Source organism: Amphibalanus amphitrite, unplaced genomic scaffold (assembly GCF_019059575.1).
Source record: "Amphibalanus amphitrite isolate SeventyFive unplaced genomic scaffold, NRLGWU_Aamphi_draft 001451F_arrow, whole genome shotgun sequence".
Taxonomy (NCBI): Eukaryota; Metazoa; Arthropoda; class Thecostraca; order Balanomorpha; family Balanidae; genus Amphibalanus; species Amphibalanus amphitrite.
Window position 1 is genome coordinate 124,084 of NW_024882944.1, and position 25,352 is coordinate 149,435.

Genomic DNA, 25,352 nt, shown 5'->3' on the forward strand with positions numbered 1-25,352 from the left:
GTACCGGTGTCTGTGTCTGTGGTGGCGGCGGGGACCGGGCGGCCAGAATAGACCTGGGCGCGTCGCCAGACCGTCCCCGACAGCCGCCGCGGCCGTACCGGCCACCCGGACAAACCCGACGGCCAGATACAGGAATTCAGAAACTTCTAGTGAGCGAGTTTATGTAACATACCCGATAAGAGATAGTGTAGATCGAAATAGTATCGGTATCGGGTATAAAGGCGATGGTGTCAGAGAATCCGTTGTTTCAAGTGTCAACAGAACACGCAGGAATAAAACAGACACGACGACGTTTTATATTCAGCAGCATTTCGTGACAGCACCTGTGGACAATGAAGGAGAGATTTCGCCACCAACACCTGATGATATACTCGTATACCATTACTAAAATCATAAAAGCCTCACGGCAGTCGCAAATGGAAACGATGACGCACTGACGCTTCAAACGTAAAAAAAAAACATTTTCAAATACGAGTTGTCAGGACCAGTGTTCGCCTAGCGACGGGCCAGCCTACAGGACCATTGACTGGGCTGGGCTACGGGCTGGGCTGGGTCCTCAAATATGAAGGATCAAAGCCCATCGTGATGTGGATGGGCCGGCCCAAGAACTTTAAAATGGATTCAGATATTGCGCCGGAGATAAATGCCATAACTACATGACATATACGTAATGTAATTAGGGAAATGAATGGCATGAACTGAAATTAATTCCGCAACTAAATGACCTGTAAATAATGTTATGCCAATGAATTACATGGACTGATATTCAATCAATTTATTTATTTTTGAATCAACTTATTTTTGGCGGGCTGTGCCGGACCAGGCTTGGACATTTTTATCATGAACGAGTTCGGGCTGGGCCGGCCTGTGAACACACGGGCCTGGGTCGAACTGGCCTGGGATTGTGCATTGGCCTATGGCGAATACTGGTCAGGACTACAGCTGAAGAAAAAAAAATGTTTTGCTTCTTGACACTGATCAATAAGAATGAGTCAAACTTCCGAGCAATAAACCAATCTTTGGATTGTATGGCTGACTTTTGGGTATAACCTGCATCTAAATTAAAACAAAAGCATTTTAAATGAAGTATAAAGTATAAATATAAAGTGTGAAATGAAGATAAATATAAAATATAGAAATGAAGCATAAATGAAGCATAAGTTTAAAATAAATAAACACCCTTTCAGCGGGAAAACTACGCTCAATCACCTTGACTTAGGTACTCGCCGCTCCGTTAGGTCGTGCTGTTAGGTACACATCACAGAGCAGAGCATCACATATACCTCCGGTGCCTGCGTCTCCGCCTCCGTGCCTATGCTCCCCCCCCCCGGCCCCGGCGCCTTGCCTATGCCCGTCCGGTCGGCCGTCCGTTGGCAGTGGTTCGACATGCCTCCGCCGTCTCTGGCCGCCCTAACCGTCAGTGGCGGGCAGTGTGACGGAGCACCCATCACACCGACCGGTCCCTCCCCCCCCCCTAGCCGAGCCGCCCCTCTCCCCGTGACGCCCCCTCCAGACGCCTCCATGTGACGTCCCCCTGTGACGCTCCGCCCCCCCCCCTCCTGACACCTAGCTGTGACGCTCTCCCAGTGACGTCACAGTCTGTCTCTCCTTCCAAGTCGACGGCAGGGGCTGACGGTCGAGTAACAACCCTCCCCGTCCCCTATCTACCATCCCAGGCTGCTATCTGATTTGATACATGTACAATACGGTATATGCTAGAATAATCGTAGAGGGGAGCAAGAGATGAAGAAGATGAGAGACTTTTGAGGCCAAGCCAATGTCAGAAAATGAAAAGTTAAATAGGAATAGAATGCGAGCTGCAAGCTATTACAGTTATAAATATTAAATAAAAACTTGTGAAAAACACGAGATCAAAGCCAAGCACTTAAGCAATTTGACAGCGAAGATGGACTTTCCGGAAGTCTATTCTACTTTCAGCCGGCGGCGAGACGATCTCCCCTCCCCCTCTCGTGCGGTCCCTGGGTGAGCTTGAACTTCACAAAAATAAACAAAGCAAATTTCTTTCCATGAGAGGAAGCTAAGGCAATGGAATGAAAGTCTGTAGTTAACTGATGACTAATACGTCAGGTCCATGAACCAATGACTTTGAATGTTAGTGAATCACTTCCGAATAAATGGCAATATGTTAGTTGCGTTATCAAAAGCTTCAGATGGTCATACGCTTTTATTCAAATGATGATATTCAAGACATCTCAGGTGACTTTTGACAGCCACAAATGACTTAAGACACATGACGTCATAAAACATGCATTCGTAGGCCCTGATCATGAATATGTGCCCGAGCTCCAAAACTAAGCAACAATATGTATGGCTCAAATCTGACAAGCCCGTCCTCACGTTCTGGCGATGTTCTCGAAAAACCTTAAAGGGCTCGTATGCTGAAAACTGATCAGTGTTCATATTGTTACGCATTCTCAGCCCATGTTACCATATCGCGTAAGTTAGTCGTGCTGTTATAAAAGAAATATGATGTACAACACACCGTCCGCAATTTAACGTTCAGTGTTTAAAGGATTGGAACCAGTGTTTGTGAAATTGCAGCGGCATGCGTGTAAATCGATCAATGATTCAATCCGACATATTTTCGAACATGTAATGGAATGCTAGTTCAATATTGGCCCCTCCTTCACCTACCGAGATGTAAGTTTGCTTTCATAACATTGGACTAAGCTCTGGGTAAACGTTTTCTGTGAAATTGATCGAAACATGTTTGCATTGTTCAATCGACCACAAATCTCACTGAAATAAGAAATGTATACCTACACGCACCTGACCTACCCCAGCAGTTAATGTGCTCAAAGTCCCAACAAAAGTATTGTGCTTAACAATCGCGCTGCTTGTAAGTTACTCGTGTGAGTAAAAAAAAACATGTTCTAATCTAAAAGACAAAGGCTACTGGACTAGCTGTAAGCTGTTGTGTTGAAAGCGGTTATGTTTCAGTGATCGAGGAACGCTATAGTCTTGATAAATACTTGAGCTCCGATTGGTTGGCTTTTCGGAACAGCTTGAATTTTAAGCAGGTAGTTTGAGAGATAGGAAGATAAGACATGTAATTGAACCTTTTGACAAGATAACTTTTGACAAAAACACATGTTATTGATAAGAGCTTAGGACAAGTAGTATTGTAATGGGATTAACAATGGGAACTATTTTGAATTATATTCTTTTGAATTGGCTACACATGTCTTTCGACAAAATGTCTTTTTCAAGCCTTACACCCCGAATGATAACAATTCAAAACATTGGCCTAAATACACCTTATACAGGTGTATAATGTGTAATATGTAAGGTGTATAATGTATAATGTGTATATGTACCTGTATAATGTGCATTTAGGCCAATGTTTTGAATTGTTATCATTTAGGATGTACCTAAGGCTTGAAAAAGACATTTTGTCGAAAGACATGTGTAGCCAATTCAAAAGAATATAATTCAAAATAGTTCCCATTGTTTATCCCATTACAAACATGTTATGCAGCTTCTTACGCCATGCTCTCGGCGTGATTCCAGACCCCTGGAGCGCCTCGGCCGCGCCATTAAAGGTCACCGGGTGACCAGCTGAGCGGGTCCACTGACCGGTCACTCCTACTGACCCTAGGATGACCCGGGCGGTGCCGTTTCCCGGTGACGGAGCGAGAGGACCGTCTCCACACGGTCACCGATGGCCCAAATGCCGGTCATACCATCGGCTGTCAAACCTCCCCCACCTGCCTGACTCACCGCCCCGCAGAGACACGCGCGCCTATTGGTCCGCTTCAGCGTTAGCCAATGGTGGACGGCCGGCCGACGGACCAATCACCGCCCGCGAGACAACAGCTGTCGTCCGTCGGCTGGGTCGTGCCGGGTTTCGGATGTCCTGAGGCTATAAAGTCGCCGGTGACCCGGTCAGAAGTCACAGAACCGGTCCCCGAACGTAAGTGGAAGGCGCGAGCGCGTGCGAGATACCGTGGAGCTCACCGGCGGCTCGCCGACAGGAGCACAGTGTGACAGTGACGTATAGTAGTGGTGCAGTGACAGAGCCTTGCAGTACCCCTGCAGGAACCGTAGACCCTTGGCCTGCGTTTGGCATCGGTGATCCGCCGGGGCCTCATCCAAGTAGTTGTGTCGTCTCTCGGAGTATTTTGAGTGCTCGCGTGGTACGGTCGAGAATGCATGGACATTGAAACGAATCAGATGGTGTCGTGAACGCTGTAGAATAGATGTGATATAGTGTGTATATGATAAGTGGTAGATTTCAGACAACAGGAAGTGAATGATTGGAAACACACCACAGCCAGTGAATGATGTAGTATAAATAGTGTAACGCATGCCTGCAGGTCAAGTTGTGTGATAGTTACAATAGTAAACGTTTGTTGGTTTACATAGAAACCCGTCGGCAAGCCTGAAACTGTGATCGCATAGATGCAGCATGCCTAAACCAGACAAACACTATTGGTTCTATGACTTGCTTACTTAAATCGACATGTATCGGCGACATTACATCGCATTGAGCAGTTTTTTGTAGTGTATTTATAGGTGCATTGATAACAGCTATGTTGTTATATTACGCTACGTAGCCACGCTAAATTACGTTAATATGATAAAAGAGCTTGCAATGAAGCTCAAATTATTCGTGAGTGACTTCATACTGTTTTTAAGTAAAACGCGAAAAAACACTTTCATCTTATTGAAATTTCATATTAAGTTAACATTGACAAATTGAAAATGTATTCATATCTTAAAATAGTGATTCGTATCTGATAAATGTGCATAAAATCGGTCCCAAAACAATACGCTGGGTACTACACTTACCATGGTGGTGAAGCATGCTAAACAGATAAGTTGCGCACAACGATAAGTCCTTTGAGTTACTTTATCAACTTAGAGATTTACCAAACATGTCACGAATGTAGTAGTTTATTGTTACATGTTACCGTTGATTGCTCTGGTTTATCATCTTTCATGTATTCTCGTTTTTATTGTTCTCCAGTAACACTGTAACTAATGATTGCCAAAATGACCGAATGCGTGGTTTAAAAATTCACAGAAGGAAAAACGTTTTAACACCAAAGTCAAAGCAGATTTTACTACGGATTTTACAAAGCGGATTTAGATTTACTGAGCGGATTATCATTTAAATAATTTAACATATCGGTCTTTTGACGTTTTCGGAAATGTTTCGATTATTCATGCACGGGATGCTACATATACCTACATGAGGATATGTTTCATATGTTCAATAAATAAATGAATAAATAAATACCTAAAACATCTTAGGTATGCACTGTTTCGCCGTAATCAAGCTTAGCAAATGGACATTTAAGTTCCTTGTATAAGCAAGAGGTTTGAATATTTTACCATCAAACCAACTACTATGAAGAAGCTGTAAAACTATAAAACTGTTCTATGTTTATGCATAAACAAATTCAAAAATGCAAAAGCGGCAAAACAGCGTACATAGAAGTAAATGTTTTGAGTAAATTCAAGCTCAAACCCACACTGCCAGTATCTGTACGGTACGAGTATTCTATTCTCCATTTGCTATCTTTGGCTATTTCTCGCCGCTCCCTAACGGCGCTAGTTCCGGCCCAGTCCGCGAGGAATTTCGTGGCCGTCGCGCCCGTCGCCGGGCCTCGCTGGCAGCCGTTCAGCGGTGTGGCCCCGTCGACTGCGACGGAGGGTAAATTTAGCGGACCGGATCGGGTGACGCTGGTTACGGTGGACGAGATAGAGGTGGTCGGAGGGTCACGAGCGACTCTGTGCGCCCCAGAGAGAACTCTGTCCACCTCTACCCCGACGGTGGACTAGAAAGAGAAGGTGGCCGCGAGGGACGAGGGACACGAGGGACTCTGTGCGCCCCAGGGGGTTCGATAGGACGGTGGCCAGTGATAGACTGAAAAGGTTGAGAATTACTGAAGTTTGACAAGACGTTGTTTTGTGGGAGGTGATGTAAATTACGCAGAGAGGCAAAGCCGTTTAAAAAAAGATATAGATATGACCGATTTAGGTGATTGTAACATCTCACCAGAAGACATAAAAATTGAGCAAGAAACAACTCTTTGAAAATTAGCAAGCAGGACTGCAAGCTAACACTCAAAGTGCATGAAATCAGCACTCAGCAGCATTATCTTGTCTACCAACAGCTTCTCAACTGAAACTAACTCACAATCTGATAAAAAAAATAAAAAAATAAGATATTTGAGCGTTGTGAGGAATAACATTGTTATAATGAAAGAGAACAATGACCAATTATCCTCAACGTTAGAAAAATGTGAAATAGTAATGAAATAATAATACCTACTATTTCATTACTATTTCACATTTTTCTAACGTTGAGGATAATTGGTCAATGTTCTCTTTCATTATAAAAAATAAAAACAACAAACAAAATCGCCGCCAGCGGGATTTGAGCCGGCCCCGGCGGCATACTGACGTTTTGCACGTGTGTTTCCGCAGGGAGGTCTCCTAGCGTCGGGTCTGGTCTGAGTCGAAGCCGCCACCGACTCTTGTCGTCCGCCGAAAACAAGTCGCCGCCATGCCCGCCCCGCCGAAGAAGACCGACCCGGCTGACGACCCAGACCCCTCTCCCTACCTGTGAGTACCGCTCTGACCTGACCTGACCTGATCTGACCTGACCGGCAACCCGGACCCCTTTCCCTACCTGTGAGTACCGCTGACCTGACCCGACCAGGTCTCTCTCCGTGCCTGTGAGTACCGCTTTCACCTGACCTGATCTGATCCATCTCCGCGTCACTCTGAACAAACCCTAGTCCAGTCCCGGTATATAATAGTACCTACCGTTCTGACCTGATCTGACCCGTCTGCGTACCTTTGAACACCGCTCTGACCTAACAAAATTCCGCCATAGCGTTAAGTACGATCCCAGCCTGATCTCTTTCGAGCTGATTCGTTTCTTAATTAACATGCTAGACAGTCTTGGCCTGGCTCATCGCACTTTGATCTGTCTCCAAACCGATATCGATCCCAATGAATATGAACATGCATCCCACTGAATTGGTCTAGCATTATTCGGACCATTTCATGAATCCAATAGATCACTATACGCCAGGAGCGCGTGACTAATCCGAATTGCTCCCAGAACAGGTCACTCTCTTGGGATGTCTTTGGAACTAACGGGCATCACCAATGCCTCTGACATCAAGCACAGCCCCTTTTCTAAAAATGTCGTTCCCTTCACCCCTCCCATCTTATCAAGCAGATTATCTTTCAGCTCTTTAATATACCTAGTGTTAGAAATTGCCAGGCCTGATAGACTTTTACAATCAGGGAAGTGCCAAGTCTCCACTTCACTAAAAGAAACCTAAATTTAGACCTGAAACCGGTCGTTAATTCCAAGTTAATTCAATCCCCGCATTTCATGGCGAATCCCTTCAGTTTGTTCTTGTAATGTCTTTCTTCGTTCCTTGTGAAGCATTTACAACGTTCTTTTCCTACCAGACCAAATTGGACATCCCTTCAAAATCTCCCAATTTCTCAGCCTCGTCTGACCTGACCTTATCTGACCTGACCTGACCTCTCCTCCGCCAGGTATGTGTCGCTGGAGCAGAAGCGCATCGACCAGACGAAGCCGTTCGACGCCAAGACCTCGTGCTGGGTTCCTGACGAGCAGGAGGGCTTCGTCAATGGCAAGATCGTCGGCACCAAGGGAGACCTGGTCTCCGTGCAGCTGCCGAACGGAGAGGTGCGTGAAACAGCCAGGGGCAAGGCGGTTCAAAGGAGGGTCATGGCGGGGCGGCAACTATGATGAGGGTGTCTTTCTTGGTGAAGAGATGTCCATTGACGTGCTGCCTTCTGTGGGCACGTTAGCCATCGACAGTACTTATCTAACGCGGCTAGAAGGAAAGTCTGCTTGAGTCTTAGCGCTAGAATCTTGGAACTCTTGGAAACAAACTTCATGTGGAGATCGGTTTGCGTAGGAAAAAAGCCTTGTATGTAGTCGATGCAAAGCCCTGGCTTTCTAGCTAGATTTAATCACCTAGAGTTCTAAGGAAAACTCCAACGAAAGCAGATTTATATAAGAGGTCAACATTCAAACATTTCATACACCGTAAAGGCACGGAGTCTGACATCGAGCCACCACTGACATCTCTCCTGTCCTTTCCTCCCACAGGAGAAGAACTTCAAGAAGGATCAGGTGCAGCAGGTCAACCCGCCCAAGTACGAGAAATGCGAGGACATGTCCAACCTGACCTACCTCAACGACGCCTCCGTGCTGAACAACCTGAAGCAGCGCTACTTCATCAAGCTCATCTACACCTACTCCGGCCTGTTCTGTGTGGCCATCAACCCGTACAAGCGGTTCCCCATCTACACTAACCGCGCCATCAACATCTACAAGGGCCGCAGGCGCAATGAGGTGCCGCCCCACATCTTCGCCATCTCCGACGGCGCCTACACCGACATGATGACCAGTAAGTTGGAGAACATGTCGGCAGTGGAGAACATGGGTGGCTGGTGGGAGTTACCAATGAGTGAGCATAGGTTCGCGGAGTGGGAACATTAGGGAAAGTTGTCCCAGAAAACAATAATGCAAAGCTTCATACGAATTTTGTTATCAGTCGTACACGTATATCAGCTTTTATACGAATCTCCGCTCCCTTCCTCCACTGAAAAAATATTTTCACTTTGCACTTTAAAATGCTTTTCCCTTTATTGATAGATTGACAGACAACATTGCGAATTTCACACAAATTTTCATCCATGTCCAATTCAGTCATTTTCGCACATTCAGACATCACTTCCGGATTCGTTTGCGGTTTTCGACCCGACCCACCGTCGTCAGCTGCCGACCCAAATTTGGCGCGCGGCGCGGCTCGGCTTTCGCGCGCTATTTTTGGCGCGGCCGGGCGCGCGCGCGCGGCGTGTCACCGAGTCTGGGCGACTTGGCCGGCGCGCCGGACAGCCGTGCCATGTAGCCGGGGCTCCGCCATTGGGGACGAAACCACAGAGCCGCTACTTGGCAGCCAACCATTTGGTCCATCGCGAACACTTACCGCTGAGAAATTACCGCGGCTGCGGGACCGCGGTCAATGGTTGTATCACTGTATCAATGTTTTTAGGAGAAGGGTCTCCCGCGGACGGAAGTAATCAAACCACCCGTTTTGTTGGAAAATGAATTGAATCAATGCAAACACGATCACTTTCAGGTCTCCGATTTTCTACAAAGATCAATATTTGTTTAGGCGCTGAGGCTTGCTAACATTGCGAGGCAGCAACCTACCTCAACTGACTGTCACTGGCAACAATCGGTTGGAAAGCAGCGGATGCTATTGTCCATATGACACCTTCATAGGATAGAGGGAACAAAATCCGACATGTCAAGAGAGATTTAAACAAAAATGAAACTACTGCACACTGATCTTGCTCGCATTATGCATTATGCAAGTCCCGCAAGATCGGAATGGACAAAATGTCTGACGTATTTTTTCTTCATTTCAGACGCCGAGAACCAGTCTATGCTGATTACGTAAGTATCCAGCACACACTAAGATATCATCGCACACAAAAAATCACTGAAATGATTCATTGTGGCAACTGGCAACTATTGTTACCCGCCATCAAGCATTACAATGAATAATACGACTGCTTCTGAATGGATTTTAATCCAAGATGACCTTCAGGCTTTACAGTACAAAATGTCTAATTAACAAAGACAAAAAGCAGCGGCGCATGCCTAATCTATGTCTAACGATAAGTGCGAGAATCAAACATTCAGGCGCATGCAAAAGTGATCACATCATTCGGCTGAGTAGGAAGACCTATGTAAGTCATGCCTACCTCATTAGTCTCAGTCGACAGCACTAAATCCACAAAACTTCCCTCCACATCTCGTTCTCTCGCCAAGCATCTCGAACGTGCTCTCTTTTCAAATCGACGTTCCGAATTTCGACTACCTTCCTTTTTACGCTAAATTCACACCGAATACGTTTATTTGACGTGTAGACCTCCGCACTTTTCTCACGCAAACACATGTACTTTCTGAAAGACGTAGTCTCGCGTGAACCAAAAGTACCGACTCTCATCTCTCCACCCCCAGCGGTGAGTCCGGTGCCGGAAAGACTGAGAACACAAAGAAGGTAATCGCGTACTTCGCCAACGTCGGTGCCTCCGGCAAGAAGAAGGATGATGGCAAGGGCAACCTGGAGGACCAGGTCGTCCAGACCAACCCCGTCCTGGAGGCCTTCGGCAACGCCAAGACCACCCGTAACGACAACTCGTCTCGCTTCGTGAGTGGTCGGGGTCGGCAAACAAACAACAGCAAACGTGGACTGGGTTTTTAGGGTAGCTCAGCTACCCTAGCTGAAAAACAATATCAAATTCTTATCTGTATTCAATGTAAACGCATCTTATCTGTATTCAATGATGTTTACATTGAATACAGATAAGAATTTGATATTGTTTTTCATTAAAATACCCTAGCTGAGTTTGCTACCGTAGCTGAGCGGTGACTCTTCAATCAATTTGAGAGACACTGATCTTGATTTCTTGTACAAGCTAGATCAACATGAAAAGATTCGAAACTAGTCTTATCGAATTGAGTGTGTAATGCTGAACGCATTTTGACTTAACTTAGTTGAGTTCTCGATTCAGAAATAGTGAGATTCGGAAGCCTAACTCCCAAACTATCAAACACCTTCTAGCGAATCATCACCTCGCTCATCTAACCTTCTCTTTCTTCCACCCCAGGGAAAGTTCATCCGCATCCACTTCGGCACTGCCGGCAAGCTGGCCGGCGCCGACATCGAGACCTACCTGCTAGAGAAGGCGCGTGTCATCTCGCAGCAGCCGCTGGAGCGCTCCTACCATATCTTCTACCAGATGATGTCCGGAGCCATTCCCTCCATCAAGAGTGAGTTTCAATAGATGGCACGTGATGTCGAGGATGAGGAGTTCCATGGCTTCGAGATGTGTGGTTGGATAATGGATATGTAATGGATATCCAAAGATGGATATCCAAAGAATGGATATCCAATAATGGATATCCAAAGAAAACATTGTGAATGTTTGTGGTGGGTGATGTGTACATACAATCAGCAGAGGCATTAGATATAGGTATGCAATCCCGGTTGAAGCGGGTCAACCCATCACATTTTACAGGGTATAAGGTTGGCTGTTGGTAGATTTCAAGTTACTTCAGCATGGCCTGTAGAAGCTAGCATCGAGCTTATGTCCCATTGTAGTTACATAGATTAAAGACTGCAGCACTTGAAGATGTTCACGTCTCTGGAAGTGCAGAACAGGTCAACATCCTATCAAGGCTGGAAAGGGTTGGTCACGCCTCTCGGCCTCTCGCACATTTCCTGTAGCTTATTGTAGTTATAGCATGATAATCACGATTCGATGTAGTCGTGTTGTGACCTTGGTACCTCTCAGTTCGTACCAAAGCCGCCTCATAGCCGTTTCGTACCACCGGTAACTAGAATCGCCCCTTGTGCAGAGGACTGTCTTCTCAGCGACGACATCTACGACTACCACTTTGTCAGTCAGGGCAAGACCACCATTCCCAATGTTGACGACGCCGAGGAGTTGGTATTCACGGATGTGAGTGCGAAGAAGGAGCTCTGAGATACCCCTCCGGACTAATACCATCAGTTCCAGCCGGTGTATATGTGACTAACCAAGCTGATCGCTTCTAACAGACACTGGGTGATGGGCGATGGCGTCGACAATTGTCCTCTCAACTTGCTCACGCTTGTCTTGATCCGTGTCCCCTGCGCATCGTTCGCCGCTTTGATCTGTTGAAATGTGTCGCGCTTCAACGTAACACTTGCAATGCCTTTTCGCCCGACTACTCAACACAAATCTGCTTTCGCTAACTTGCTTCCCTCAGCTCATTGCACTTCAACTTCAAATTCGAAAGAAATAATACAAGTTAGCCCTTTGACGATCATGGCACAACAACTTCAAGTAGATTCAGGTTCCTCCTTTCCCGTTATCAACCGGCATCCGGCATGCGAAAAACATGCAAAATCTTGTCATAACACTCCAATAGCAAACGATTGACGAAGTCTCACAACAGCAAAACAATTACCTGTGTAACGCTCTACCTTTTTGGAAATTACGAACACATTTCAATTATTCTCCATTTTCATCATTCTTCCGATCCAGAAACAAAACACTAGTAAAAACTAGCAGAATGACCCTGAAACCAGAGGCGCTGATACATTTTACATCGCGCTAACGCCATTTTGTTTGCGATTCTGCAGAGGACTGTCTCCTTAGCGACGACATCCACGATTACCACTACGTGTCCCAGGGCAAAACTTTCATCCCGGGCGTTGACGACGGCGAGGAAATGACCTTTACCGATGTAAGCTGGTTTGGCAAGTGTATTTGAGCGTGGTAGAAAGAAGCAGTTGACGTGGTAGAAAGAAGGGTATTTCAGCCCGCCAGCGACTGTTCCTACAGATTAAGTCGTAGAAAATGGGTTGTATGACTCATCGCAGATCCTTGTCCAAGTATTAAAATTTTAGCATGTTAAGCCAATTGAAGAAAGGAAGACCCGTAGTTGGAATGGACGTAGTTTTCAGCACTGGTTGGAATGGGTATCCTCGTTAGTTTTAGACTTAAAAAAATACTGTGATCTGTAGTAGCCAGGAAGTATCTCAGTTCCTGTCGACAACAGCCGAATAGCGCAGCTTCACCAGTCACCACAACACTATGAGGCGTACCTATCTGTAGTTAGCAACAGCCTAAAAATGCCTTTCGTCCTATTAAAAACAAAACTTAAGCTTAGTTGCTTCCACTTTGCATGTACCTATTTAGTTACAATTATAAGTGCACTGAAAATATAATGTGTACATATTTTGCACATCTAAATACCTACGCATGAGACCCTCATACCAGGAGTCCCCGTGACCAGCGTTACTAAAAACATAACAATTTTTAACCCATAACCCATCACGGAATGTCCTTTGTGCGTTCAACCTATAGGTAAGCGATGTTTGGTCAAGTTTTTGAGTTGATAATATCCAAGCTCAGTACGAAATGACAGTTCAAGCCTCAATGTGTGTTCTTCACTTTACCTAAATGTTCGTATATCTATCACTGACTGATGACCTGTTTAACTTTATATGACAATCTAATATGATGACAACTTAATATCGCAACATCATCATCACACGGTTAGATGAAATACCCATCTACCAGCGATCTAAAAAAGATTCTTTATATCCTAGTCAACGAAGCACTATCTCAGTTCCTTGTGAATTTCTCATTATCTCATTTGAACTCCACAATTGTCATGACCTCTGACCTGACCTAACTGCCGGCGCAGACCGCCTTCGACGTGCTGAACTTCAGCCAGCAGGAGAAGAACGACATCTACAAGATCACCGCTGCCGTCATGCACATCGGCGAGATGAAGTTCAAGCAGAAGGGTCGCGAGGAGCAGGCGGAGGCTGACGGCACCGCTGTGAGTAGACAAAACATGGCCACGCCCACGGACTGCTCCAATATGGCCACCTCCAGGTGCTACTTCGAAATTTCCGCTTCTAGCTGTTATTAATGTGACCATCAATTGCAGCCAGTGTAAGCAGGGGTTTCTCCCGCTTTCACTGGGAGCTGCAGAACAGGCGATTATTAATGCCGAAACAGCATCATTTCAGATTCAGGAAAAAATTCGAACAGAACCCATGCCATCACCAAATCAGCAAAGACAGCCGCCGAGTTTCCCTCTCACCTTCTTGAGAAACGCTTTTCATCAGCATAAGTATTGCTTTCAGCTACTTCAAAAACAATACTCGAGCCTGCACTCGACGCACCCTAACACCCCGTCCCCCACTTCTTCCGTTCGCAGGAGGGTGAGCGCGTCGCCAAGCTGATCGGCGTCGACGGTCAGATGCTGTACACGAACCTGCTGAAGCCCAGGATCAAGGTCGGCAACGAGTTCGTCACCCAGGGCCGTAACAAGGACCAGGTGAGAGGTGCACTCTGAGAAACGCGAGCTGGAGCGGATCGAAAGCGCAACAGCTGTCAATGCACGTGTCTGCTTAGCATATCTATATATTTATCTTCTACAGGAAAGACTGACTTCTACGACGTTCACGTAAGCTTGGCCTCTATATGTCTTTAGGAATAAAACAGGAAATACTGGGAGTATCTACCAAGCTAAATCATTTAATGCTCGTTCATGCAACGAACTCGAGCGAACGCACAGCCATGATCTTACCCGTTCCTCTCAAACACTCAGGTGAACTACTCGATCGGTGCCATGGCCAAGGCGATGTTCGATCGTCTCTTCAAGTGGCTGGTCAAGAAGGTGAACCTGACTCTGGACACCAAGCAGAAGCGCGCTCACTTCATCGGTGTGCTCGACATTGCCGGCTTTGAGATCTTCGACGTGAGTTTGACTCGCAGCGTGATAGGAAATAAGTTTGGAAAGGATCGGATATCATATTCATGTAGTGCCTGCTTCCAGGTAGCTGGCTATAACTCCCTTCTTATTTCATGCCACACAGGCTTCAATCTTTAATTGTTCACATATAATAAGCCACTCTCGATGAGCTTCTTGATGAGCCACGCTCGGAATAGGTTTTTTCCATACCAAATTGCAAGCCATTCATCTTATAGGCCATCAATATGTTTGTAAAAGAAATAGGTACTAAAGACAGCGATACCATTTGTGCAATGAAATGTGTCGATTCCTTGTGCTCGAAACTCCAACCCGACCCAACACTGACAACTGTTCACAGGCCTAACCGTCGATCTTCAGCTACAAGATGACTCCCTCGTTTCAGCACTCTCTTTTCAGGAGTGACGCTGCTGAGTTCGTGATGCTCCAGACTTCCTTTTTCAGCCGTGCCAGAAGAACGCGGCACCATCCCTCCTCACTGTTCTGATGTAGTTGTGCCATCGTCATCTCCCGTGTTCATCGTGGTGCTAACTCTGACACGCGAAGCTCACAGCACCTTATCCTTCGACCTCATCATCCTAAGATCCTTCGGGTATATCTCCACTCCTCGATGACCATGTTTCTGACTCTGACAAACCACCACCCAGTACAACGGCTTCGAGCAGCTGTGCATCAACTTCACCAACGAGAAGCTGCAGCAATTCTTTAACCACCACATGTTCGTACTTGAACAAGAAGAGTACAAGAAGGAAGGCATTAACTGGGTGTTTGTCGATTTCGGAATGGACTTGCAAGCTTGCATTGAGTTGATGGAGAAGGTAATTACAGGTCCAGGTCATCGAGACGACATCGGAAGGGCATGCGGCGTAACCGGGCATGTTTGCTTGCATCGCAAAGTGGATGCCGACTTGCTGAATTGTAGTGTTGACATGGATGTTTAGCATCCATGTGCCTGGATGTTTAGCATCGTCTGACAGGATATAAAGCACACTACCATACCAAACGTTTGGATGGTGCATGTGGAATGTCGATAGCATAGTTGACTTTGGCAACCACGAGCCGACACCAGATGTGGAAATTTCGAGACGTCCTAACTTCAGGAACTCTTATTAGAGCGACATGCATGCAAAAACATAATCGTGTTGTGTCCACTCATGGATGCCAAAGAAGTTTAATCGTGAATGGTTTCCCCGTCTGCCTGTCTGGCATTTTAGTGTTCTCTTAGAATAGCACAGGAGAACCCGGCAAATGGACGCCAATTATGCATACGAGACGCTGGTTAAGTTGTGGTAACTAACACGCTCGTTGCGTCGCGTTTTAGTACAACGGCTTCGAACAACTCTGTATCAACTTCACCAACGAGAAACTGCAGCAGTTCTTCAACCACCACATGTTCGTGCTGGAGCAAGAGGAGTACAAGAAGGAAGGCATTGACTGGATCTTCGTAGACTTTGGCATGGATCTCGCGGCGTGTATTCACTTGATGGAGAAGGTGCGAACGCGTGAAGCTTACGTGTGAACCCCTCGCGTCCTGCTGTAAAATCCAAACGCACATTTTGTTTGCTTCCAGAGCGGCTCAGTCGTTCTTTGTGTGGACTTCCAGGTCCCAAGGGAGTCCTCATCTGCCTTTGAAACCACGTCTCCTCCTCCCAAACGCCTGCTAACATTCTGCATATCACTGTTGCATTTAAAAAAAAAATCCAGAAAACAGGCGCCTTTTGCTTTTTGCTACCTGCTGAAGTTTTCTTGTACTGCTTGTCACCCCGTTGTGGCTTGCATTTAAATCTCCATCATTCCGTTCCCTTCCCGTTTGGGTATCTGTCGCACGGCATGAAGAAGACAATAATGAAGACGAAGGAATTACTTCAAAAATCGCAACAACTGAAGCGAAGCATTGAAGGATTTGGACTATCGCAACAGTACTACAACAAAGCCCGCCAAAGGCCACCAGTTGTTTCGACAGCATGCGCTTATCTATGCTGAGCCCAAGAGTTCAACCTACCCTTTCACCCAATCAGAAAGAACCCTACCCGCAAGAGTGACTTCAGCCCACGTCAATCTTTGCATTCACTGCTACCACCAAAAACCTCACCCGCAAGTGACTTAGACCAACGCCCATCTTTTGCATTCACCGCTACCAGCAATTATCCACCTCTCCAGTTATGGCTCTCAATGTTCCCTGCCCTTTGAACGCCTCGCTACCGAAAAATACCTACCCCGAGTTGCCCAACGCAGGATGACTTCCCAGAATTCTGCACTCATCAACCCCAGCTTGCCCCTTTCTCATTGCCGTCACGCTATGAAGAACGTTTAGCAGTTCTTACCCTGTTTTGCAGCACCCTGACCCCACCGCTGGAGTGAGAATGCCCTCCAGTATCCACCAGCAACCCAAGCGGAACCCGACCAGGAGATGTTTAACACATTTCACCCTCCCAGAATATTGCCTTTCCCTAATATACTGCTTGGAACATCTCTGTGACCCTCAAGCACCCCACCCCAGTTTACTCTTACTCTTTTACAGAACCCCAGCAGGATCGGACACCAGTGCGGATCGTCTTGCTAGCTTATTCGCTTGCCCCCCCCCCCCTCCCCCTGCTGCCCGACTGCTCTTGACCCATCACAAGCTGTATCATGATGCCCTTGACGCCTCACCCCCACTCGCAGGAGTTGAAGTCCATCTCCCCCACCCGTTCCCGCTTGGCCCTCAAATTCACCCCGAATGTGCCCCCCCCCCCTTGCTGTTCCGGCAACCGGCTGCCAATATGTGCTCTGCAACCCGACCACCCCTACCCACCCGACTTCGCCCGGCAAGCTTGACCACAAAAGCATCATCTGTATTCTGTACGCCCTGGCCCTACTGTATTTCTTTTTACACCGCCGATTGCTTCCCTCGCCCCGAGTGCTGCCCACCCTCCCACAGTGTGTGCCACGCCCTGTTTTACCCCACCGCAAGCGGCAATCTTCCAGAACATCTTGCGACGTTTCGTCTCAACGATAATCGTTGTTTTCTAGTTCAACGGCTTTGAGCAGCTGTGCATCAACTTCACCAATGAGAAGCTGCAGCAGTTCTTCAACCACCACATGTTCGTACTTGAGCAAGAGGAGTACAAGCGTGAGGGTATTAACTGGACCTTTGTCGACTTCGGTATGGATCTCCAGGCTTGCATTGAGCTTATGGAGAAGGTGGGTGAACGAAAGGCCTTAATCCCAAGTGGCGATGACTTGGGGTGAGGCAGTGCATGCTAACTATTCATTGTCGTCCTTTTGAGGTCTACGACGCTCCGCCAAGAGTTGTGCAAGAAAAAAAGGTGGTCACTGGTCGTCCACGTTCTTTTTCGTCAGTAGTAGCGCGCTCTGCGTAGTTCAAAATACCGATATAAACACTTTCAGTCTTTGAGTTACGAGTCCGTCTTTGTTTATTAATCGTGGCATCTACCGTGTTTCCTCTTGGTGGCTTGCTAGTTTCTCTTTAACAAAATCAGGAGTAACTCTCTCAGGATAAGGTTTGGGATAAAATATCCAATGTCCATACAAGTACGGCACAATCGCCATGTAAATTTATTAAAATTGGTGCTGGGGACCAAAACATTTTCTTCTATAGTTTAGGGATCATATGGACTGCAAGACGTTTCACGTGCTAAACCTAAATGTATATGGTAGCTGATGATTTAATTGGAATCAATGTGCTCATCAATCATCCAGCGATACATGCTACTCTTTTAGCTCACGAGCAAGACGTTGAGGAAATGACGAATGCTCTCTAAGGAAAAGATGTCTTTGGGATTATGAGCCTTTACGAATGGCGCATATACTTATCGCATTTTACGATAATGTGCATGACTATTATCTTTATGTATGTCATCGTGCATGATTTACGGTGAACAATGCATGCAATAATTTGTCAAAAGACACATCGCCGGAAAATGTTAATTGTTAAGTGCAAAAGCACACGATTAGATTAGAAAATGTTGTTTTCAATTTGCTTTATAAGAGTAAAAGTTTGCAAAATGATTTATTGAAGTCATATCAAAGTTCACTCAGTATCACATTTCAACAAGATTAATGTAGCTTACTAGCATGCGCTTAGCTGAAAACGAGTCAAAATATTAAGACCAAAAGATAATTAAAGGCTCTAAAACTAAAGGCCTGGAGACCCTCGTGCAGCAAAGGACAGCGCTTTTCAAGCACGATTCGTGAAATATTGACTCATATCTCCGCCTCGGCTCTTTTGCCAGAAGCGCGACACAATATGTGCGCGGAGTGCGGATTAGCTCTGTCATCCGCAGAGGGTCCCCAGAGCATTCGGCCCGGCTGCTGTAACACCCCACCCCCAACCATTTCAGCCCATGGGTGTGCTCTCCATCCTTGAGGAGGAGAGTATGTTCCCCAAGGCCACCGACAAGTCGTTCGAGGAGAAGCTGAAGAACAACCACCTCGGCAAGTCGTCCTGCTTCATCAAGCCCAAGCCGCCCAAGCCGGGACAGAAGGAGGCTCACTTCGCCATTGTCCATTACGCTGGAACCGTGAGTGGCAACGCAGAACACCAACAATTGTCGTTCAACACATCAACAAAGATGTGATGGCAGCACTTTGATACGTATCGCTCCGCAAAGAATGGTCTTGGATGTTGCCTTCTTATGCGACTTATACAGAGATGCTTAGCTTAAAGACAAAACAGGAGTTTTAAGATGGTATCTCGATGGCCCGATGCCCTGCCATCGTTACTCTATTGAAGTCCAACCCGCTTCCACGACTACCCTCTAAGCTCCACATAAAGGAAACAAGCTCCTTCCCACATCCCACTTCCAACTATCACAGCTCGCTCTCTGCCGTCCCCAGGTGGCGTACAACCTCACCGGCTGGCTCGAGAAGAACAAGGACCCGCTGAACGACACGGTCGTTGACCAGTTTAAGAAGGGCTCCAACGCCCTGGCTGTGGAGATCTTCGCCGACCACCCGGGCCAGTCGGCCCCGGCCGATGCTGGCGGCAAGGGTACGCCGGTTACACACTGATAGGGGAATAAGGGATGGTAACACAGCAGAACACTGCCAGACAATAACTGCAGAAGAGGGGAGGTGGTTGTTGTCACAAAGATGGAGTTACACACTGATGGAGAGTAACTGCAAGGGAAAGAAAGTACCAAATGATCACAAACCAACACTAACTCACATGTTGTCATTTGGGTCAGGGGGATGACACCTTACCACAAAACAACTTCAAAACACTATACATAATAACAGGCGTTCGAAACATAGGAAGAGCAATACTGACTGTCCATGAGGCACTACATACTGCAGGAGTAGGGTGGGGGTAATACTGGTTATTCACAACGCACATGTTTGTAGTCGGTAGGAGTTGTCGGTGGGGTAATGAAAACTGACAATGGAGGATAACAACTCTGGCGGGCAAGAACGACATGGTCAGGGGGATGGTAGGTAACTAAGATACCGTGCACTGATAGCTAGGAAATGAATGCTTCTGTTGGTAGTCATGTTGGTACTGTAGGCATTGACGACGACCAGAAATGTGAAATGTTTCCGTAGGTAAGAGCAAGTTCTGGCGAGTGTTTTGCTTTTCATGATAAATAGCGAGTAACTCTTCGTGTTAACGTTAACATAAGAAACTTTCTTTGCGATTCGTTGCTGGCAATCAAAGCTGATTTCATAATGAAGCTGATGTTTAGATGAAGCTCTCTCAGATTGGCCTGACCACGCCACTGATATTACCTAACTGCAGGAGCCAAGCGTCAGAAGGGTTCCGGCTTCCAAACCGTGTCCGCCATGTACAGGGTAAATATCAACTCTTATGCGCCGCGATGCTCAGGACGACGTGCCTTGCTGCCGGCAGCGAAACAATCTTCTTCACTCGCCATTTAAGTGATATGTATCGCTTTTAATATCAAAGAGACAATTTTCCCGCTGCCAATGCGAGACACGTTCGCCCTCGAAGCGGGCGCCGGGTCGATCAGAAGTCATCATGCCTAGCTCTCTCGTCTCTAAGTAAGCCAAGCTGTTGTTGATGACTCGGCCTTCGTCCCGGCGGCCGCTTCAATAGTGTCTGTCTCCGCGCTTTGAGCACGGTCTGACGACGGCAAGACGCCGGTCTGGCCTTCGTCAGACCGTGTTTGCGCCTGTGTGCCACTCTGGTGCGTCCATTAACACCACGATGTTGTGTCCTTTCAAGGCGGTCGCAAGAAGGGCGCAGGCTTTGCCACCGTGTCTTCGGGTTACAAGGTTTGGCAAACGTGGATGAGTGTTACTGTCCCCCTCCCACCCTAGATGCACGTGCGCCCGGGCTGCGAGAGCACGAGCGCAGTTTCGGGCCGTCGTGCACGAACCGCAGTTCGAGAGGAACCAATGCACGATCTTCGTCCGGCAGCAGCAGCAGTCGTGCACAGAGATGAGGCCAGCGGTGTCCTCGGGGAGACCGCACCCTCCCGCCCCGACCCAGAGCTCCCTCCACCCACCCCTGTACAGAGGTCGTCGCAGCAGGCGCACTCGGAGGCCAGCAGATCTGCATCGGAGGAGACCGTGCCCACTCTCTTGCAACTCCCCCCACCCCACCGCCTCTCTCAGCCAGCAACCCCATGCAGTGGACTGGTCGACAAAAGCACACTTCACAGGAAGCCTGCAGTAATTCGCACACCTTGGTTGCTGTTGTTGTTGCTGTATATGTTGTTGCACATACCGTTAGGCGGCACGGGCGGACATCGATAGCAGCGCCTCTATCGGTCACTAGGGAAAGCTGGGCTGTAGGCGACGAAATACCGGCTGAGTTGTCACAAGTTAAATAGGTTTATAGACATCCGTCTTGTGAAAAAGTTGAACTTTTGACTTCAATATTTCTACAGGCAATTTTAGAAGTGCCTTCACATAGATTACAAAACCGTTTAGATTATTTTATTCACTTCGAGCCTTCCCTATTGTTCTTGATGATGCGGGAACTATTTCTAATTAGTGTTTCTAGCTTAGTAAAAGAACATATTGTGCAAACGATGAAAAAAGCATAAATGGAAGATTTTAAATGCAATTTTCTGTAACAAATAATGGTAAATTCTCTACACATCAAGGAAAAGGTGCATGGTAACTGATAATTTAAAGTTCTTGGGGCCAGTTGGTTTCTTCTTTTCTTACGTCGCCCCAATGGCCGCGAATACACTTGTGATAACGCCTATCGCATCGCCGGCATGTGATGATGATGCCTGTGACCTCAATGTTCGATACGACACCCTTGCCAACCTCTCTTCACCAAGACATGACCCCACCACCACCACAGTCGAAGCCCGTACGTAGTCCGGTGATCCGCCATGTATTACTCGCTTTCCCTAGCTCGCAGCGCCTTTCGCACTACCTCTGTGTCTCTGCTTGTGGTCAAGAGCTTGCATACTGCCGCGCAATGCCCTCGTCCAATGTTTGACGCGCTTGAGGCGTCAACTTCCGCGAGGGTGTCGCCAATGGTGGCGGACTGATGTCATTTAGTCGGCTCTTTTTTATGCTGCCCAAGCTCAGCCAGTGTGGGGTGGCGGCTGGCTGCATCCCACAAAAGGAGAAGCTGAACAAATCGGCCGTTGAGAAATTGCTACTGGGTCTATGTTGAACCACAGCATCGGTTCCTGACCACCACTGGTGACGCCTTTTTTGTATGTTGAGCTCCTAGCTAGCTGCACGTATAGAGAGACACCGTGGCCAGCATTACGTCATTTTTCGTCTTCGAGCCAAGTAGCTATTAGCTATTCACTATCATCAAGTGATAAGTGTGCATTTTGCTTCGGACGTCATGTACATCACAGTCATCTACTTTTTCAATAAAAACTGGCTATCCCAAATAATAGCGAATAGAATGTTCATTTCTGTAAGGCATGAGCAAGTTCAATTCCAGTAATTCATGGCCAACTCAGTTTGGCTATTATTGCGCGTGCCAGGAACAATAAATATTTTGAAACTCAGACAATAAGTGACCGGTTAGTCCAAGCGGATTGTTTTCGTGGACAGGACCTTAAATCGAAGGCTACTTGGCGACTCTATGGCTCATATTGTCATGCTGCTTTATCGCGTATGCCTTTTTGTGTCACTTAACGTGTTTTTCTACTGTCGTATTTGTTTTATAACATCATAGCCGCAGCCAGCTTTCTGCCTCACACAGGCTTCTGCTTTTCATTTCAAAACCGGCCTCCATTTTTATGGCCGTAACAGCTTTTTGTCTCACGCTAAAGCTGCTATAGTACTTGTCTCATGTGCTAAGTCCCATCTGCTAAGTCTCATGCGGCTTCCTGTGTTTCGTCCGGCCTCTTTTGTCGCACATCCTGAGCTACTCCATCTCACGGGTCCTCCTCTTGCAGCCTCAATCACCTTCTCCCCATCACCCCGACGACCATCTTCGCCGCGGAAATTCACCCGGCACCCTCCGCGACCCCATTACCTCACGTGTTGTCGCTCTGTCTCTCATCTCCAAGAGTCTGCAGAGCTGACCGACGCTTCGTACCGTCCACAGGAGCAGCTCAACGGTCTGATGAAGACCCTGAACAGCACTCAGCCTCACTTCATCCGTTGCATCATTCCCAACGAGTTCAAGCAGACTGGTCAGTTGGAAACTGGGGGAGGCCGCAGGGCTATAGGATCTCCTCCATGATAGCTAGTTGTTGGACTTCACGATGGAGACGCTTGGCAACTCATCGCCATTAACGGAGAATTGTAAATCGATCAGTCAATCGTTAACTTGAGCAGCCGTTGACATGCTTAGGTAAACCATGTCAATAATTCGCGTTCTGTCGGTCTCCGCTTAGAGTTTCGAACGTAAGCAGCATAATTCCTTGCTCAAAACGTTCACCGAAATCAACCACAACTTTCCGGACATGCCCCTGTTCTTCGCCAAACCATCACTGCATCAGCGGCTGACTCCGACCTTACTGCTTTCCTTCGCGACCAACTCTTTCGCCCCCTTTCCGCAGGTGTGATCGACTCCCACCTCGTCATGCACCAGCTGACCTGTAACGGTGTGCTTGAAGGCATCCGTATTTGCCGCAAGGGCTTCCCCAACCGAATGGTCTACTCGGACTTCAAGCACCGGTACGTTATCACGAAGTTAGACCACTGGGGTGGAAAGGTGCAAAGTTCACAAAATACACCTCAGCCCAGTGTATTGGACATAGTTAGTACCCAACAGGCCAGCCGGCAGACCTGGAGATATTTATACAAGAACGGTGCGAGACTGGGGCCTCGAAAAGCATACTTTTTAGTCTCAACTTACGCTGGCTCCACATTGTTCTTTGATGAATAGAATGTATCGAATACCACCTTACATTACGATGAAACAGTGGGTAGAATACTCGTATGTATAGCTGTAGGTACAGAGTCCCAATGCCCTCCCGTCACCCCGCTACAGCTACAAGATCCTGGCCACCAAGGAGATGACCAAGGAGAAGGAGGACAAGCAGGCGGCCGCCGTGTGCTTCGAGAAGATCCAGCTGGAGGAGGAAAAGTTCCGCCTTGGTCACACTAAGGTCACTAACCTCCCTTTGGCAGAATGCTTGGCGGGATCCGGCCAAGGAGCAGCAGTTTTTGTTTCAGAGTCGGCACGCGCAGTTGCAGGAATGGTTCCACCCTTTTGCAGGGCAGTCGTCTCGAATGAACATTACTCCTTTGTGTATCTCGAACTATGTACATATTATGTGTGTAACATCGGATAACTTGTGACACGTATTCGGGAAGAGTGCCAAATCTGTGTAGTGTCGACTGACTATGTGAATACGTGTTGTGAGGAATTCGTTGACTGTGTTCCACGTGTAGTGTATATATTAATGTGTACATTCATAACTTCATAATTCCAAGACACACAACCAGATACTGAGGGCAAAACAGGCGGGACATCCTGACAAATTTATCCTTACTCATTTGAGTTTGAAAATACAAAGGCACCCAATCATACTTTCTCAGCATTCTGACTCATTCCAATCCAACCCAAGTCCTTCAGGATCAACCTCATGTCTTCGAGCACTTAGACCTCCAAAGATCTAACCGATCACCAGACGCCAGTCACTGAACATGCCACCCGTTCGGTTACTCCAACAGCTACAAGATCCTGGCCGCTCAGGAGATGGCCAAGGAGAAGGAGGACCAGCAGGCGGCAGGCGCCTGTTTCGATAAGATTGGCCTTGACAAGGAGCTGTTCCGTCTTGGACACACCAAGGCAATGCCGCCTTAGACAGATAGACATAGCTTAGGGTAGACGCTGTAGATTTTTTTCGCTTGGTCAGAATACGATGCTGCATAGCAGGTCATATGTTCATGCGAGAGCGTGAAGCGCAGCCTGCGTATTGTCACTTAGTGGGTTGCTTTCAACGATAGCAAGTATAGAGAACAAAGCTGAAACACTTCCCCTTAAAATCTGATAAAATAGAAGAGTTGGAGGATAGCTTAGTGAAATATCACGACAGAAGTACATTAGTTAAATAATGGCCTCGGTTAAAACCCTAGTCGAGGAAAGACTTCATCATAGTTGGCATTGAAAAGCAGAGTTCTAGAAGCCATGGGCTGGTAAAATTTTACCTTTCAAGCCGTAACAGTAGGGTCATCTTAAAAAGTAGTGCCATGAGATTAGGTGTTGACGTAGTACGCACGCCAATAGGTAGCAAGTATCGTAGTGCAGATTGAGCAGTTTTCTTGAGCTGGTCGTAGTCAAGTGTTGATGAATGGTTTAATTGAAACTTCGAGTGATTTTTCAGCAGACATTGACCCTTTAGTTCGAGACCGGATGGTACAATGTAGCTAAGAAGAAATCCTTCATCCCTTCTCACATCAAACCGTGAGACGAATTCCTATCTGCCATCGTCTCCTCAAAACCACCTACACTTCAGTTCTCCACCACGCCAATCTCACTCCATGTGACACCACTGACATTGATCTGCCATTCGTTTAGCTACATGATTCTCGCTCCGAAGAAAATGCAGCAGGCTAAGGAGGAGAAGGACGCAGCTGCTGC

The 25,352-nt window shown here is 47.1% G+C and overlaps 1 pseudogene; it reads left to right on the top strand.

The window, feature by feature from the left end:
- The first annotated feature begins 3,912 nt into the window (after positions 1-3,912).
- LOC122373155 overlaps positions 3,913-25,352 on the top strand; it is a 28,113-nt pseudogene continuing 6,673 nt past the window's right edge.